The sequence below is a fragment of the Schistocerca gregaria genome, chromosome 7 (genome assembly GCF_023897955.1).
Source record: "Schistocerca gregaria isolate iqSchGreg1 chromosome 7, iqSchGreg1.2, whole genome shotgun sequence".
Lineage (NCBI taxonomy): Eukaryota > Metazoa > Arthropoda > Insecta > Orthoptera > Acrididae > Schistocerca > Schistocerca gregaria.
The window spans coordinates 120,009,586-120,017,122 of record NC_064926.1 but is presented as its reverse complement, the minus strand read 5'-3'; the positions used below and the strand labels follow the sequence as shown (position 1 = coordinate 120,017,122).

Here is a 7,537-nt window from a genome sequence, read left to right as displayed (position 1 = left end):
CAGCTGGTACAGTGCTGCTCGCGGAATGCAAAAAAATCCTATCTCATCACACCAGGAAGATCCAACTGCGTCGAAATATTGTTAGTTTTACTAGCTAAAAGATGCGAAATCCACAGCTCTGTGTTAGATAGATAAAGTAACAGCACATCTTGTTGACTATGCAGGAATATAAAGAATATTTTTGATCTAACGAAGGAACCAGCAGCCACTTGGTTGATTCATGCTTTTGATTGACAATATTCGGTAGCCTGTATCATGTCAAGGTGTCTTATCTCTTACCAATGTCGTCAGCGATCGTCAGTACCACTCCAATTTTTTCGCCGACAGTCTTCCAACACACAGTTTGTACAATTTCATTTTTAAGTTTGTTTACGCTCCCGATCAGTAATCAGTACGATCGCCGGCGACACTAATGACTTATCTACCATAGCTGAACGTCTATTGTGCACTGCCTGTGAAGAAAGATGGTAAAATTTTAGAGCTTATGATGATAGGAGTTCTTTACTGAAAAAAAAAAAGAAAATCGTGTAACGTGCAGACCACGACAGGGATAGAAGGACTTACAGAAAACGCACTTCCGGATGGAGAATATACTACTGGAACATACTCGTTTTCAGTTTGCAACGTTAACCAGAACTCATCCGTGGAAACACTTTATGAACATCCTGAACTACCTATGTATGACACCTGTTTCCATTCTGCTCGTAGCACTCTGCGGCAGTTTAAGTAGTATACTGCCTTGTCATTTTACTGTGTGTGTTGCTACAGCTGCCCTGTCGCTGTTTCTCAGAACCAAATGACAAAAATAACTTCTGTTACGAGGGCTAGTCAAAAATCTTCTTCCTAGACCAGATATCGCAGTCATCTCAAAGACATGGTGCGGAGTAACACAAGAACGGTTTATCCTCGACTTGAGGCAATGTTTTGTCCATACAACTGTTTAAAGTATTAAAGTAAAGCGTTCCTCGTTAAAGAATATAAAAGTCGTTCGTTCGTTCGACTTAACGCCACAGTACATCCATCCCATATTGGGGAGCTTCTGTAATAATCATTTCGAAATGCTATCAAATGAGTGGTTAAGATAAACGTTCCTTATGTTCCTTAATGGTGATCCAAATGTAAGAGATCCGATATCGATAGTTGTGTCGATGTAGCGAACCGTACTGTTGTCCATCGTTAAGCGGCCCGAACCATACTGTTACTCATCGTTAAGCGGCCCTAACCAGCCAGTAATACCGCACAATAATATTTTTCAGTTGTACTCAATTTCTCCCTAGACTCCACTGTAATTTTGTCAAGTAATGTCCTTCACGGAGACTGCGGTTCAGAATGTTGTACAATAAAGACGCTGCTGTTGTAGTAATTGTTCAATATGTATTGAAACAGGATGCAGCATTAAAATTGGTTCAAGGAGAATCAAAAATCACTAACTAAAATTTGTTGAGAGAACTGAGGTTGAAAGAAACGCAAAAAAGATTATCGTTATTGTATGTACTATGAATTTTATTGTGGTATAGTTATTCGTTATTATGTAAATTGTTGTACTCTTGATGGTTGGAGAAGATTTTAATAAATAAAAAGATTTCCTACGTCGTAATAGAGAGCTCCCTTTCCGAGGTTTCCTTACGACAGAGGAAGAAGTAAACTTCCAGTTATATGTATGAACTTTGAATGTACATTAAGCATTTTGTTTATATCTTCTAAAATGCCACATTCGACATTCTTATGCAAGTTTAAAACGATATATTCTGTATCTTTGGCAAATTCTTCAGAATTTGCTAATAACTGAATTATGCATGAGTCTAAATTTGGTTATCGCCTTGTAGGTTGATATGAAAATGGGTCTCGGTCCGAAACTAATTATCGAATGAAAAATAAAATATTTACAACTTCGACTGGTTTTTCGTTCTATTGATTAACAGAAGTTACTGACCTAAATTATTCCAACATGCAGGAAGTTCGTAAACACAATCAGGGACGCAGTTACATCAAGCCAGAACTTATTTGTTACATTCTTTCGAAGACTGGAAATTAAGAAATGCAGTTTTACCTTACAGTATTTGAGATTGTTACGGACACGGGTCGCGCAACAATAAGTGCGCTAAGTGGTTGTATTCTGCTGATACGTGTCTGCGGATACGTCCCTAGTATCGATTAGAGAGGTTTTCTGCCCCAGCTAGGAAAGGGGCAATGATATCAACATCCGTGGGTAGCGCGAGCAGTCGTTGGTTCGCGACGGGCAGAGGCAGCGGTCGCGTGTGCGAGCAACGATCAGAAGGACCCGCCTAACTGAAGTACGACAAGCTGTAGACTGGGCCCTGCTGTGCGAAGCTATGGAGAGGAAGAGCCGGTGGCCGTCACAGTCGACAAAAGCAAATTGGTTGAGGCGGCAGGACCTGACATAACCGGCTACAAGCCGGTAACGTATGACTCACTGTCCACTTGAATGCGACATGTGTTTACATTTTCGCGCCTTACCCAGAACAACCACCTCTGGCCGTAATAACGGCCTTGATACGCCTGGCCTTTGAGTCAAACGGAGTTTGGATGGCGTGTACAGGTAAAGCTGCCCATTTAGCTTCAACACGATACAACAGTTCATCAGGAGTAGTGACTGGCGTATTGTGACGAGCCAGTTGCTCGGCCACCATTGACCAGACGTTTTCAAACGGTGAGAGATCTAGAGAATGTGCTGGCCTGGGCAGCAGTCGAACATTTTCTGTATCCAGAAAGGCCCGTACAGGACCTGCAACATGCGGTCGTGCATTATCCTGCTGAAATGTAGGGTTTTGCAGGGACCAAATGAAGGGTAGAGCCACGGGTCATAACACATCTAAAATGCAACGTCCACTGTTCATAGTGCCGTCAATGCGAACAAGAGGTGACCGAGACGTTAACCAATGGCACCCCATACCATAACGCCGGGTGATGCGAAGGTATGGCTATGACGAATACATGCTTCAAATGTGCGTTCACCGCGATGTCGCCAAACACGGATGCGACCATCATGATGCTGTAAACAGAACCTGGATTCATCCGAAAAAATGACGTTTTGCCATTCGTGCACCCAGGTTTGTCGTTGAGTACACCATCGCACGCGCTCTTGTCTGTGATGCAGCGTCAAGGGTAACCGCAGCCATGGTCTCCGAGCTGACAGTCCACGCTGCTGCAAACGTCGTCGAACTGTTCGTGCAGATGGTCGTTGTCTTGCAAACGCCCCATCTGTTGACTCAGGGATCGAGATATGGCTGGACCAGCCGTTACAGCCATGCGGATAAGATGCCTGTCATCTCGACTGCTAGTGATACGAGGCCGTTGGGATCCAGTGCGGCGTTCCGTATTACACTCCTGGACCCACAGATTCCATATTCTGCTAACAGTCATTGGGTCTCGACCAACGGGACCAGCAATGTGGCGATACGATAAACCATACTCTCGATAGGTTACAATCCGACCTTCATCAAAGTCGGAAACGTGATGGTACGAATTTCTCCTCCTTACACGAGGCATCACAACAACGTTTCACCAGGCAACGCCGTTCAACTGCTGTTTGTGTATGAGAAATCGGTTGGAAAGTTTCGTCATGTCAGCACGTTGTAGGTGTCGCCACCGGCGCCAACCTTGTGTGAATGCTCTAAAAAGGTAATCATTTGCATATCACAGCATTTTCTTCCTGTCGGTTAAATTTCGCGTCTGTAGCACGTCATCTTCGTGGTGTAGCAATTTTAATGGCCAGTAGTGTATATTGTCTGATCAGTCATACCTAGGCACCGCTATGTATGGCGAAGTTAGTAACTAGAGGCCACACGAGGCTGGTACACAAGTATAAAAGGAGGTGAAGAGTATTTCGCTGCTGTCAGAGAAGCAGATTTCTGTCATCTTAGGTGCTTTTGCAAAAGGATCATGATCTTCTGTTCTCGGATCATCAAAGGCATATCACTTGGGTATTCCATTCTTACCCTTCACGACGTATCGACGGAAATACCTGTCGCAAATACGTTGATGGCCCTGTTTTACTGCTTCCCCCAAAAGGACTGTATCTACTTCAGCAATTTGCATTGTTTCATAAGCCCGCGTGTTATTTTTTTGCATCAACCACATGAGATTTTCTCTTAAAAATCTACCACTACTTTGCTTACGATAGCATTTCGTCAGTCCTTCAGCCAATGGCTCACCAAAGATTTCACGGTACGTGACATACGTTTTAGCGTCACCTGTGAATCATAGTTTAGCTACAGAAAAACACCTTACGTCGGACGAGTATCCTAACCGAGCTGCTTCCTTAACACCATCCTGGACAGCTAACATCCTCAGATGTTTTACCAGAAAAAACTTGTAATGAGACTACTTGACAAAGAATCAGTACCTGGAATAGGCACATTAATTGCGGTTGTGCTTACGTCAGTCCAGTTGATACGCGCTATACTTCTAGTTCCCTTTGCATTTCTCAATTAGCGTGGCTCCGTTCTGATCTTCGCTGCAGCTAAACATCGGCTAAGCCTAGGATGATAAAGTTTGCAAGAGAGTAAAAAGCTTAGTGCTTGATGATCTGAGTATACCTTGATTTTACGTCCGTAAATATAGTAATTAAAACGGCGAAAAGACCACAGAACAGCTAATCCTTCTAATTCAGTTACCGAATATGATCTCTCACATCTTGTTAGTACTCGACTGTCAAAACTAATTATTTTGATGTCATCCTTGCCACCAGTTTCTTCTATTTGGAATAAACATACACCTAATCCTTGAAATGATGTATCGGAAGAAATGCAGAAATCTAAATTCATATTCGGATGACTTAAAATGTTACTCGTTAGAAGAGCTTCTTTGATTTTCTGAAAGTCATTTTGAGATTCATAAGTCCACATCCAGTGGACGATTTTCTTGAGTAAATTCAACAACGCTGGATGGTTCAGTGATTGATCTGGAATCAAGCGACGAAATAATGAGGTTAATCAAATGAAACCTTTTAATTGCCTTTTAATGCAAGGTAAAGGAAAATTTTTGTAGCTGTTAACTTGCTGGGATCAGGAGAGATACCTTCCGAAGAAATTAGATGTCCTACAAACTTTACTTCTCTCTTGGCTAATTTGGATTTTTGCTAATTGGCAGGAACTCCGAAATCAGAGAATCTTTTAAAGATATGTTGTAAAAGAGTTGAATGTTCTTCCCAGGAAGCCGTTGCTATTAGTAAATCATCAACGTAGACGGTTAGCACATGAACTAGGGCTACAATGAAAACACCAGAACTAATGTTAAGACCAAAAGTTACCACTCGAAAATGATAAGAGCAACCAGCAAAGATGAATGCTGTGTACTTCCTGGATGATGATGACAGTTTCACCTGCCAACAGCTACTACGGAGGTCAATGGAGGATAGAAATTTCATACCATGGAATCTTTGTAATTGTTCCTCCATGGCTTCAGGTCTGGTGCCTACTGGTATCATGATTTTATTGATATTTCATATCAGCGCACACTCCGCTGCAGAGTGAAAATCTTATTCTGGAAATGTCCCCCAGGCTGTGGCTAAGCCATGTCAACGCATTATCCTTTCTATCACGAGTGCTAATTTTGCAAGCTTCGCAGGAGGGCTTCTGTAAAGTTTGGAAGGTCGGAGACGAGGTACTGGCAGAAGTAAAGCTGTGGGGACGATGCGTGAGTCGTGCTTGGATAGCTCAGTTGGTAGAGCACTTGCCCGCGAAAGGCAAAGGTCCCGAGTTCGAGTCTCGGTCCGGCACGCAGTTTTAATCTGCCAGGAAGTTTCATATCAGCGCACACTCCGCTGTAGAGTGAAAATTTCATTCTAGACTACATCCCTGTCTTGCACCCTTTTTAATCCGAGCAATTTGCTCTTGGTCGTCCACTTTCATTGTTCCCTCTCGGATCGTGTACATATTGTATATTACCCGGCTATCCCTATAGCTTACCCCTACTTTTCTTAGAATTTCGAACATCTTGTACCATTTTACACTGTCGAACAAGTTTTCCAGGTCAACAAATACTATGAACATGTCTTTATTTTTCTTTAATCTTGCTTCCATTATCATCCGCAATGTCAGAATCGCCTCTCTGGTATCTTTACCTTTCCTAAAGCCAAACTGATGGTCATTTAATACATCCTCAATTTTCTTTCCCAGTCTTGTTTATATTTTTATTGTCAGCAACTTTGATACATCAACTGTTAAGCTGATTGCGCGATAATTCTCGCACTCTACATATCTTGCGGTCTTAGGAAAAGTGTGGATGATATTTTCACGAAAGTCAGATGGTACATCGCGAGACTCATACATTCTACACACTAACGCAAATAGTCGTTTTGTTGCCACTTCCCTCCAATGATTTTAGAAATTCTGATGGAATATTATCTATCTCATCTGCCTTATTTGATCTTATCTCCTTCAAACGTCTGTAAAAGACTCATTCCGCAGTCATGATTATAATTTCAGATTATTTTGAACAAGTGATGATTTCAGCCTGTTAATTACTTTTCAAAAATCCGTATTTGACACATGTTGCCTTAATACATAACGATATAACGATTCTTTGTTATTTGTTCGAAATTGGTGCCTTATTAACGAAGTTGAATAGAGCCACTGCATAAAATCAAGAGTTTTGAAATTACAATTTCTGTTGGTTCATTATAGTCGAGCACCAGAGTCTTGAAAAATTCAAAGAAAATCAAAGGGATTTAGTTCTAATAACTATTTTTGCTTCATTCAGCAACAGTGTTGCGTTTCGTCATTGTCACTATTGCCAAGTGCACTTATAACGTAACAGCCAACTCAAATAGGTTACAGAATACGAGTATATTCATCCAATCTAGCGGCAGCTTCGTAATGGATAATCATAGATAACCATAGATAGATAACCGTAGATAATTCCTTTCACGGATAAAAACACGATTTTCTGTTACAAATAAATAATTTCATCTGATAGCATAAGTTAACAGTATTTGATAACTACGCAGTAGTTTCAAAGAATACTTGAGGTTCTGTTGTTACATCAGTTACGTCTCCATACTGCCCACTAGCAATTTGCAAGACTGAAACGCAGGTTAAGATAGTATACTGCATAGTAATGGATGCATGTTTTGCTATATATAACATCTAAGGCAATAAAAGCCTTACACCTTCATATTCAGAGGCAGACTTTAAGGAACACTAATTATTTTCGTCAATATGGACTTCGACAACTTCCAGGGAATAGTATTTTACAAGGTTAAGGGTCTAGTCGAATATGATTAATGTGACATTGCACCATCACATTTCTTTCCTACAACAGCTATTCTATGCAAAATATAAAGAAGCAATGGCAGAGTGTTAATGGTTTACTTTGTGATAACTAGATTTGACAATCCAGTTTCTACATACCTAAAATGAACTCTGCTCCCACTAACAGACCTTGTATAGAATCTGTTCTTCGTGTTCAAAGATTCTCGGCCACAATTACCCGTGTGAACTATGGGATTGACGTGTTGAAAACTATTATCCATAATGATGTGCTCGTCAGTACGATAGAAGCTAACAATTTCAAA

The 7,537-nt window shown here is 41.2% G+C and overlaps 1 non-coding gene across 1 annotated transcript; it reads left to right on the top strand.

Moving 5' to 3' along the window:
- Positions 1–5,667: 5,667 nt before the first annotated feature.
- Positions 5,668–5,744, top strand: Trnas-cga (transfer RNA serine (anticodon CGA)). Its single transcript has one exon. It is a non-coding gene; the product is annotated as a tRNA-Ser (tRNA).
- Positions 5,745–7,537: the final 1,793 nt, after the last annotated feature.